Below are 12500 nucleotides of genomic sequence, written 5' to 3'. Positions count from 1 at the left end.
CTTTGTGGCGCCACAGAGTCGCCAGTGTGCTCCCGGCCTAAGATTTACGCTGGTCTTGCCTGGCATAGTATTTAATATAGCTATCATCATAAAATCCCACTTTTTATTTAAATCTAGCCAGAGTTAAATCTGTTTTTGACGTTGTTAATAGTTTATATAGGACATATCTGTTTTGACCTTGTTACTGTTTTTAGAATGATTTATTGTTAATTTATTCTCATAATTTATTTATTTCCTTTCCTCAAAGGGCTATTTTTACTTATTGGAGCCCTTGGGCTTATAGCATCTTGCTTTTCCAACTAGGGTTGTAGCTTGGCTAATAATAATAATAATAATAATAATAATAATAATAATAATGATAATTTACAGTAGATAAGAATTATACTCAAAATGCACCTATGAAACTACCTCTTTCTCTAAGCCTTCCAAATAGCCCTTACCAGGTCAACAACTTACATGACAATGCGCTCTCCTGTCACATAATCAACCCATTTTCAAATGACCTTTCCACTTTCAGCCGTTAATCTTACTCCAGATTTCCATTACCATATTGTCAGGGGTAAATACGAACGAAAATTATTTACAGATATGAAAATACGAAAGGGGTAGGTGAAAGCTATTAGAGTAATGAGGCAATAAAAATGAGATTTGTCGTAAGGGAATATTCTATGATTATCTTCTAATATTTTTTATTTAAAAACATATTTAGATAAATAGTAAAAAATTCAATTATAAATACACTATCTGTAAAATAAAAAGTATTTATGTATATATACTATGATGTATGTATGTTATAAACTAAGATTGTAAATGTGTATTGCATAGTAAATGTGTTTCATGCAGTTTTAAATTGCATCCTTTGTTGATATGTTGAAGAGAAATTTACTGCACAATTCGACCAAGTTTTTTTCCCTGTTATGTCAGCAGCATTAGTTATAAATAAACTAAATGAGAAGAAATTAACAATAAAATATTTTAAAAACAGTAACATCAAAACAGATATGTCATATATAAACTATAAAGAGACTTATGTCAGCCTGTTCAACATAAAAACATTCGCTGCAACTTTGAACTCACTACACTAATATGGAGCTTGATTTTTATATGTAATTTCAGGAGATTTAATTTCCAAATTTTACTTAACCAAGACATTGTCTGATTTGCTTTTTTCAAACTTTCATTAAACTCCAATTCTAAAGACCCTTTATTAGAGATTATAGTTCATAAGTATTTAAATGGTTCTACCACATTCACCCTTTCTCCTTCCAATGATATTTAATCTTCCATTGCGTATTCGGTTCTCAACATCTCTGTCTTTCTTCTATTTATCTTGAGCCCAACCTCATGTGATATTTCATGGATTCTGATAAGCAAGCTTTGCAAATCAAATCCTGTGGTGCTCAATACTACACAGTATTATGGAAGTTTTATTCCAGCTTTGATCAGATTATGGAATTATCTTCCTAATCGAGCAGTTGAATAGGCGGAACTTCAGAAGTTCAAACTTGCAGCGAATGTTTTATGTTGAACAGACTAACATTAGTCTGTCTTCATTAGTTTATATATGATATAAATATTAACGTTGTTGCTAATCTTAAGGTATTTTATGTAAATTATTCATTACCTCTCATGTAGTTTATTTATTTCCTTATTTCCATTCTAAACTGGGCTATTTTCCCTGTTGGAGCCCTTATGCGTATAGCATCCTGCTTTTCCAACTAGTATTGTAGGTTAACTTAGTAACGACAACAACAACAACAACAGCAATAATAATAATAATAATAGTAATAATAGCATCATATCCTTTATACCATTGTATTTCACTGCCTTACGTTTGAGTTCTTTTGCTTGAGGGCACACTCAGACACGATATTCTGTTTCCTTATTTCCTTTCCTCTGGGCTACTTTCCCTCTTGTTGCCCTTGGGCTTATAACATCCTGCTTTTCCAGCTAGGGTTGTAGCGTAGATAGTACTAATAGTGATATGGACACAGGAAAACTAGGAAGAGGATCAAGGAGAGAGAGAGAGAGAGAGATCTAATTTTGGTTTGCACATTCTACCTCCGGATGTGAGTCACCTGAAAAGACAACAACGAAGCTACCAGTTTTAACTGGTTATTTGTCATATCCTTCTTCTTTTATCTTCTTTTCCATGTACGAATTGCAAGAAATTGTGTAGGCTACGTGAGCGCTTGCCACCAGCATGGCATGGTGAAAGTAGACCTTCAACATAATGATTAATCTTGCATTGACTGATTCATTTTGAGCAAATGAATAACCAAATAGGCGTCATATTAAAGAGTGCTTTTCTAATTTTATTAAGAAATAGACATTTAGGATTTTTGTAATTTATAATATACTGGAGAGAAAGGTTGATGAAAAGCTGAGAGATGAACAAGCAGGATTTAGAAAAGGTAGAAGTTGCACTGACCAAATATTCATTTTGAGACATGTTGTACAGCAATGCGTAAAATATGGAAATCCTTTATTGATGGCATGTGTATGAGCATGAAAATGCCTTTAATAGTGTACACCAGCCAATGTTGTGAAGAGTCCTGCGTTATTATGGAATTCCTCTTAAATGTGTAAATTTGATTCTGTTCATGAGCATAGCAAGTGCAAAGTTACTGGTAGTGGAATCCTATCAAATGAATCTCCAGTGAACTGCGGAATACTCTAAGGGAATGTGTTGTCACCTATGTTGTTTATCGTCCTCATGGATTTTGTAGTGCACAGAATAGTCAGAGATGGTGGAGAAGGATTGGACTGGATTTGTGATAGGAATTTAGCAGACCTAAAGTATGCTGATGATGCTGTCCTTGTTAGCAAAATACCACAGGATTCGCAATGCTTGCTTACCAGAATGCATGAAATATCACACGAGGTTGGGTTGAAGATAAATAGAAGAATAACAGAGATGATGAGAACGGAGTTTGCAATAGAAGATGAAATATCATTGGAAGGAAAAAGGATTAATGAGGTAGAATCATTTAAGTGTTTAGGAATTATTATCTCCAATACAGGGCCTTTAAAATTAGAGTTTAGTGAAAGATTGAAAAAACCAATCAGGTAAAATTTGGAAATTAAATCGCCTGAAATTACCCATAAAAATCAGACTATATATATCAGTTTAGTGAGATCTGTTATTCTATGGACATGAGTCATTGTATGACAATGAAACGATCTCCAATAGGTTTAGTCGATTTGAAAACAAAGCCTTCAGAAGGATATTGAGAGTTAAATGGCAGGAAAGGATTAGAAATGAAACTATAAGAGAGAATACTCGAGTGCTTTATGTGGATGAGATCATGATGAGGGGTAGATGGAGATGGTTTGGGTATGCTCTTCGTACTCCCCAAGAGAGATTAGTTCACCAAACATTAAACGGGGCTCCACAAGGCACTAAAAGAGTTTGGAGACCCAGGACTACATGACTTAGGACTATGAAGTGCTAAGTAGGAGATGATGAATTGAGAAATATTGATTTAAAAGCTCAAGATAGAGACGACTGGCGAGATTTAAAAGAGGCCCTTTGCAACAATAGGTGTAGGAAGAGATGATGATGAGTATAATATTATATATACATCAGGATGTATTTACGTGAATAAATTTCATAATTAATATAATTCACAATTGTTCCTTTCACTATTTATCTAAATATGGTTTTGAATTACAAACATATTGACTTGTGAATGCTTCTTGAACAGAAGTTTTAAACCTTATTATTATTATTATTATTATTATTATTATTATTATTATTACTACTTGCTAAGCTACAAACCTAGTTGGGAAAGCAAGATGTTATAAGCCCAGGGCTCCAACTGATAAAGTAGCCTAGTGAGGAAAGGAAACAAGAATAAATAAAATATTTTAAGAAGGGTAACATTAAAATAAATATGTCCTATATAAACTATAAAAACTTTAACAAAAGAAAAGGAAGAGAAATCAGGTAGAATAGTGTGCCCAAGTATACCCTCAAGCAAGAGAACACTACACCAAGACAGTGGAAGACCATGGTACAGAGGCTATAACACTACCCAAGACTAGAGAACAATGGTTTGATTTTGGATTTGTCCTTCGCCTAGAAGAGCTGCTTACCATAGCTAAAGAGTCTCTTCTACCCTTACCAAGAGGAAAGTGACCACTGAACAATTACAGCGCAGTAGTTAACCTCTTGGGTGAAGAATTGTTGGGTAATCTCGGTGTTGTTTGTTTAAAGGTTTAAAGGCTGCTAATGAATGGGAGAGGCAAGGGACAGTGACATTGTCCTCTCAAGCAGGACAATAATCAGCGCCTTAGCCCCGTCTCCATCCATGCTACGACCAGGGCGGGCGAGGCAATGGCTACTGATGACTCAGCAGATAGACCTATAGGCTCCCCTCCCCTGCTTAGCTCACATAGGTAAATATTAGGCCAGACAATTCAATGTGTTTGTAGGCAAAGGGAAAATGAACCGTAACCAGTGAGAAGGATTCAATGTAGTATAGTCTGGCCAATTAAAGGACCCCATATCTCAAGCGGTAGTATCTCAACGGGTGGCTGGTGCCCTCGCCAACCTACTACCTATTAAAAGTACATTAAAAGTATTTGCCATTCTGTTTTTTTTTATGTTTAAGTAATTACGATTCAGTACTTTATAATCCGTAGTACCTTTCCATTCATATCCCTGCAATAAAATCCGGTATTATGATCATTACCATTTTTTTATCTTTTTTTTTTTCTTACATATTCAACAATTCAATACCAAGGAATATTAACTGAGTAACCGAAAACGTTTTGAAGGTTACCTGAGTCGTGTATTTCCGCTCGGGTCCCCCAAAACCGCCGCATTTATTGGGGTCACAAGATGGAAGGATGCGCACAACGCTGGCTCTGTCACGTAAGCCTTGCTCATCGTATATTGGAGCTGCTGTGTTCCTCGCACGCCCTTCCAGTCTCTATTTTTTCAACGAGTTCTCTCTCTCTCTCTCACTCTCTCTCTCTTCTCTCTCTCTCTCAGATCCGCCAACAGCGGGACGTGAGAAGTACCACATAAGCTTTCGTCCGTTGCAACCACAACAAAAAAGTTGAAAACCTCCTCTTACGAAATAAAGAAAACTCAGGTGATAGGCCTACTGTGACCCTTTAGAGCCTATTTATTTATTTTTTGTTTTTTTGTTTTTTAGAAACGAATATATTTTATTATTTTACATGACCTTTTCAGTTCACATAATTTTTAAAGATATGAAACTTTATATTTGTTTCAGAGACTTGTCTCGCCCACGGTCTAAATATTCCTAGACCGTGTTTTTGCCTACGGGGATAATGATATTAGCGCAATAGGATCCATATATTCTCGTTTTTCTATTGCTGAAATGCAGCCTAGATATATTTTCTGGATGTTACTCTGCTGAGAGGAGAGAAATGTTTGCCCTTAATTTTTTTTTCTAAGAATGTTCATTGGAATCTAGCCTATGATAGAGAAAATTCCTATTTACAATCATGCTCAGAAAGATCTGTTGTTGTTGTTGTTTTAGATTGCCCCAACACGTGACCTTGTTTCTACCATCATGAGTACTTGTGTCTTATATATATATATATATATATATATATATATATATATATATATATATATATATATATATATATATATATATAAAACATCATCATCATCAGCGGTTTCTATTTCACTGCAGAACTAAGGCCTCAGACATGTCCTTCCCTCTTCGTCTGATTATGTTCTATCTGTGCCAGTCTACCACACCCGCAAACTTTCTTAGTTCGTCAATCCATATATATATATTATATATATATATATATATATATATATATATATATATATATATACATATATATATATATATATATATATATATATATATATATATATATATATATATATATAAGAACATTTACTCATTATACATATAAGATTATTGAAATATGGTGTTTTCACCCCCCCCCCCATGCTATGTATAGTACTGCATGAAACAGAAATAACCAAAAATTAAAGATACGAAATTTAAAGACATTTTATATCCCAGTGTCACGGTATCCATTACCCATGGCCAGATATAATCTAATTCCTTTCTCGCAAAACAGAAGAATAATCTACCTGAGAGTATTATAGATATGTTTGTAAGTTCAATGGAGGAATAGGCTGTGATTTTACCCTAGGCCTAAAGCGAATGTCCCTATGCAAGCTTGTCAATTTCTTTAAATATCTTGATTGTTAGGCTTTTTTTGTTTTCGGTTCATGTACAATTTGGTTTCATGACTAAACGTCATTAACCACTTCAACATATTTTTATATTAATCGCCCCCTATATAAGGAAGAAAAAGGGTGCTATTATAGTATGCTATCTACCGCCGATTTTTCTATCTACCACCCCTTTCTGAAATTTTGGAATTGGTTTATTATTTTGTGTATGAGACCCCAATTAACACTACCTTACAATTAACTGGGAAATCACCTAATACTGTCACTGATTGGTTTAATGTGTCTGGAAGTGTGTAGTGTGGTGGTTTCAATTGGAAAGTTCTGAGAAAAGGCGACGATGTATTTCCTGCTTTCTTGAATGATGCAAGATATGTTTACAAGCGGTAGTAGAATAAATTTTTGATTGAATATTTTTCATAGATTATTTTCTTTCAGTTTTTTAATATTTGATTTTTCATTTGATTAACTTGTTAACATTGTTGTATGATGAGCTTTGAATAATTTGTAAAAAAAAAAAAAAAATCCCTACAAACTGCTTATAATTATGCACCCATGTTGTCCAGCCAATAAATATTATTAAACTATAATTAAAGTCCAATGAGGATAACATACTGGTGGTAAGTGATCTGTTTGATAATCCTCATCAAACAGGAGGATTAACATTGACGATAGATAACATACTTTGTGGTAGATACCATACTATAGTAGAAATTCAACGGTAGATAGCATACTATAATAGAAATTCGACGGTAGATAGCATACTATAATAGCACCAGAAAAAGTGTGTGTATATATATATATATATATATATATATATATATATATATATATATATATATATATATATATATATATATATATTAAATATTAACCACAATGGCATTTAATACAGAATTTACCTTGGAAATATATATCCACTGGAATTCATTGATGGTAATAGCTTCTGACTGGGCAGAGATTCGAATTCCAGTGGATATATATTCCCAAGGTGAATTCGGTATTAAATGCCATTGTGGTTGATATTTACATTGATTAAAATCACGAGTGTTAGTGATATATATTCATGTATATGAATACACACACATATATGTATATATATATATATATATATATATATATATATATATATATATGCAGTACATATATACTGTATATATATATATATATATATATATATATATATATATATATATATATATATACATATCTTGTCACGCTGAGCGGCAATTCCAACTGTATGACTACTCGGTCTCACCCTCGATTAGAGGTAGAGGGAGTAGTCATACCTTTGTGAAAGGGGTTGCCCAGAGAAGTACACTCGGAAACCACGATCTCCATCAAATTGCCCAAACTTCAGTATTGTAGTTAGTGAAGGTGGAAGGGGTGGAAAGGTTTGAATTTACGTGTGCATATCTATCTAAATATTTATCCGTTATTATTGACGGGTTGCGTACACTAGTATAGTAATAAATTACATCGAAACCTTAGATGAAATAATATTGTATCAGTAGAAAATATTATGCAGATTTAGTGAGTCAGAGACTAATAGCAAACCTCTCAGTGTGAAACAAATGTTAATAGACTCAAGTTGTCGTATAAAGAAAACTACATCGGCCGAGAATTTTCGCAAAGTTGTACGATACTCAGTTTTGCGTGCGTCAATGCACGTACGAGAACCCATAAGATGTTTTCAGACATTTTGTCTTGGTTCCCTCCTGTTGAGTTTATTCGCCGAACGGAAGTTGCATTACGTAAGAAGCGAAGACTTCATAGATAACGGAAATGTAATAGAGGAAATTTAAAGGAAACGTGTTAATTTTACTGATGTGTTCGTGTATAATTCGTAATCTACTTATGTAAATTTCTCCATGCTGAAATAAATAAAAAAAATATATATACGTTCTCAAAATTTATGGTCACTTTATTGACATTTATATTAGGAAAAAATTATTCTATTTCACATACTTAAAACCACCTTCAAACATTTATTTGAAAAAAAAAAAAGAATATACCACAATTATTTTTCCAATTCTTCATATATATATGTGTGGTCCGGTTATTATCTTTTCTCCCAATTAAACCTGTTTAGAGAATGACTTCTATTTTACCAGAATTTCTTGTATGTATTTCAACCTTTTTAAATAAATCCAGTTATGAAAATAGAATGCATTTTGCCAGAATTAAATCCCATTTTTAAGCTCTTCCAACTATAGTCAATTTCTTTTAGCGATGCAGATTTGCACCGACCTCGCAGCGGTGCCCTTTTAGCTGGGAAAAGTTTCCTGATCGCTAATTGGTTGGACGAGATCATTCTAACCAATCAGCGATCAGGAAACTTTTCCGAGCTAAAAGGGCATCGCTGCGAGTCGGTGCAAATCTGCCTCGATAAAAGAAATGGACTATAGAATATTAGAATGGGAGGTAAAATGACAGACCTTCAAGTTATTATCTTAATTAATTGTAGAATTCAGATCATCCACAAATTCGTCGATGTCCTGTAATGATTTTGTTGGAGTCGTGTAAGTTGCTTTGGTTAATGTATGGATCTGTAACGTGGCCCTTAAGACGAAAAGAAGCAGCGCTTGAGAGAACAGAGAGGAGATGCACACGTATACAGTATATATATATATATATATATATATTACATACTGTATATATATATATATATATATATTACATACTGTATATATATATATATATATATTACATACTGTATGTATATATATATATATAATATTGTAGACGCTTATAGTTCATTGCAGGACAAAGGCCTTAGACATGTCTTTATATATACATATATATATGTGTGTGTATATATATATATATATATATGGTGAGGTGAATTGTGGGAATATCACTGCTTGAAAGATTGGAAAATGATGAAATAAGAATGGCAGGCATAGTAAAGATTACAGTAATGATAATAGTTTCACGATTGAGATGGTGTGGGGACGTGGTGAGGATGGATAGTGGGGAGGGAGTGAGGAGGGCTTGGGGGGAACCTGTTAAGGGGAGAAGATCGAGAGGGAGACAGAGAATTTTTATTATTATTATTATTATTTTTATTATTATTATTATTATCTAAGCTACAACCCTAGTAAGGAAAGCAGAATTTTATAAGCCTAAAGGCTCCAACAGGAAAAAAATAGCCCAGTTAGGGAAAGAAATAAGCAAATAAACTATATGAGAAGTAATGAACACTTAAAATAAAATATTTTAATAGGAGTAACAACATTAGATGAATATGATATGGAGAGAAGAGGTTTGGTGGAAGAGGAGGCCTTTGATAGATGGCATTGGAGAAGGCGCATCAGGCAACCGACCCCTTAATATAAGGAAAAGAGGTAAATATGTAAGCTGCTTTAGTAGCAGTTGGTTCAACCTCTCGGTATTCAGTAAAACCCATCATTACCCCCGTCAACGAAGTTGGAAGGAGGTTATGTTTTACCCCCCTGATTCTGTATCTGTTTGTGTGTTTGTTTGTGAGCATCTTCCTGGCCATAATTTTAATCATAGAGTAATGAAACTTACAGGGATTAGCTGTTATGTAAAAAGCTGGAAATGATTAAATTTTGGAAGGTCAAGGTTAAGCACAATGTCCAATTCACGTAATCAGCCAAAAGTTTGGCCATCGTTGTCACGGAGACTTCAAACTTGATTCATATTCAAGTGAATGAAAATCCACGCCAATTAATGCATGTTATGGTCAAAGGTCAAAGTCAAGGTCGAGAAAAATGTTGAGAAATAAGATGCCGTGTAGGAGGTCTGTGCTCTACAGAATGCCCCTCTAGTTTGTAATATGATACGCTATAAAAATTAATTGTCAAGATCGAATACGTGGTATTTCAAAATAATTTTTCAAAGTCACATTTAATTACACTAAAATTGTGATTAACAATCCTTCATTTTCTATCTATGTTTCAAATTCGTTTATTCTTATCTACTCTTATGCCTCACGTTGATGATATTTCCCTTTCCTTTAATTATTAGTTGAATATATCAAGAAGCAAATTGAAGACTAGTTTTTTCAAGGCAAATGGGCTAAATATCTTTAATGCCATTTTTTCTTCGAATATTCTAATAAATCAAGATATTTTGAAGCGAGTTTCACAATGCAGATTCTTTCCGAATTTCTTAGAAGCATTTCTGGTTAAAATACTTTAGCAGATCTTTAAATTCAAATTAAATTCCTCTGGGAAAAAAAATCATGTGTAGGAAATAACAATAAAAAGATTCCAGTTCTATATTTGTTTTAGAAAGATTGGGTTTTTTAAAATTAGTATTTAAAACATTTGTGACTGAAATTGGTTGGATAGAAAAAAAATTACAAAGAAAGTTTAATGTAAGTTAATAACAATGATTAGACAACATTTGATCTTTAATTAACTTTATTTATAAAATCATAATTAATGGCAATAAGTTACGTTAAATGAACAACTGTTGATAATCTTTAATGACTGAAGATCCGAATGAATAAATCAACAAGTATCAAAGTAGCGTTAAAATATTTCATGGAATTCATCTAAAAGTCCTACAGTAGACGAAGGCTTTGCTTAGGACGATTTATCAATCACGCTGACTTACATTCCTCCAAAGGATTCTCCATTGTTTGGCAAACAGTTTAATCCTTCAATGACTGACAAGGCTGTTATTCAAACTGAGAGACCAATTCAGGACAACACTCCATTGACTCTCTCTCTCTCTCTCTCTCTCTCTCTCTCTCTCTCTCTCATGAAACAACAAGGCTTGAATAGATAAAATCAATTCGATGAATTTTCGTAGTGACCTACCTCTCTCTCTCTCTCTCTCTCTCTCTCTCTCTCTCTCTCGTGAAACAACAAGGCTTGAATAGATAAAATCAATTCGATGAATTTTCGTAGTGACCTACCTCTCTCTCTCTCTCTCTCTCTCTCTCTCTCATGAAACAACAAGGCTTGAATAGATAAAATCAATTCGATGAATTTTCGTAGTGACCTCTCTCTCTCTCTCTCTCTCTCTCTCTCTCTCTCTCGTGAAACAACAAGGCTTGAATAGATAAAATCAATTCGATGAATTTTCGTAGTGACCTCTCTCTCTCTCTCTCTCTCTCTCTCTCTCTCTCTTTCTCTCTCTCTCTCTCTCTCTCTCTCTCTCGTGAAACAACAAGGCTTGAATAGATAAAATCAATTCGATGAATTTTCGTAGTGACCTCTCTCTCTCTCTCTCTCTCTCTCTCTCTCTCTCTCGTGAAACAACAAGGCTTGAATAGATAAAATCAATTCGATGAATTTTCGTAGTGACCTACCTCTCTCTCTCTCTCTCTCTCTCTCTCTCTCTCTCATGAAACAACAAGGCTTGAATAGATAAAATCAATTCGATGAATTTTCGTAGTGACCTACCCCTCTCTCTCTCTCTCTCTCTCTCTCTCTCTCTCTCTCTCATGAAACAACAAGGCTTGAATAGATAAAATCAATTCGATGAATTTTCGTAGTGACCTACCCCTCTCTCTCTCTCTCTCTCTCTCTCATGAAACAACAAGGCTTGAATAGATAAAATCAATTCGATGAATTTTCGTAGTGACCTCTCTCTCTCTCTCTCTCTCTCTCTCTCTCTCTCTCATGAAACAACAAGGCTTGAATAGATAAAATCAATTCGATGAATTTTCGTAGTGACCTACCTCTCTCTCTCTCTCTCTCTCTCTCTCTCTCTCTCATGAAACAACAAGGCTTGAATAGATAAAATCAATGCGATGAATTTTCGTAGTGACCTCTCTCTCTCTCTCTCTCTCTCTCTCTCTCTCTCTCATAAAACATCAAAGGCATGAATAGGCAAAATCAATCAAATTAATTTTTTTTAGTAAGGTCTTTATAGATAAAAAGAAAATAAATATCAATTTCAGTAGAAAGACATCATCCAAACCTTTCCATATGTAACTATAAGGCACTAGAAGAGTTGGAAGACCGAGGCCTACATGGCTGAGGACTAGGAAGCGTGAAGTAGGAGATATTGAATGGAGAAGTATTGATTTAAAAGCTCAAGATAGAGACGACTGGCGAAATTTAACCGAGGCCCTTTGCGTCAAAAGGCGTAGGAGGAGATGATGATGATGATGATGATGATGATGATGATGATATGGTGGTACACCACATTTTGAGAAAGTTCCCCGTGAAAGAAACTGAAGGAAAACAGGTCTTAGACCTACCTGGGTATAGGTCCCCTAAGATCTTAATCACGTTTATTAAAAAAAAAAAAAAATAGTCTTATTTTTATATTTCTCCTTGAATTATGTACTACCCCCCGCCCTGGTAGCAGGATGCAATAG

Source organism: Palaemon carinicauda, chromosome 1, assembly GCF_036898095.1.
Source record: "Palaemon carinicauda isolate YSFRI2023 chromosome 1, ASM3689809v2, whole genome shotgun sequence".
Taxonomy (NCBI): domain Eukaryota; kingdom Metazoa; phylum Arthropoda; class Malacostraca; order Decapoda; family Palaemonidae; genus Palaemon; species Palaemon carinicauda.
The sequence above is the reverse complement of the archived record's forward strand: the minus strand, read 5'-3'. Positions refer to the sequence as shown.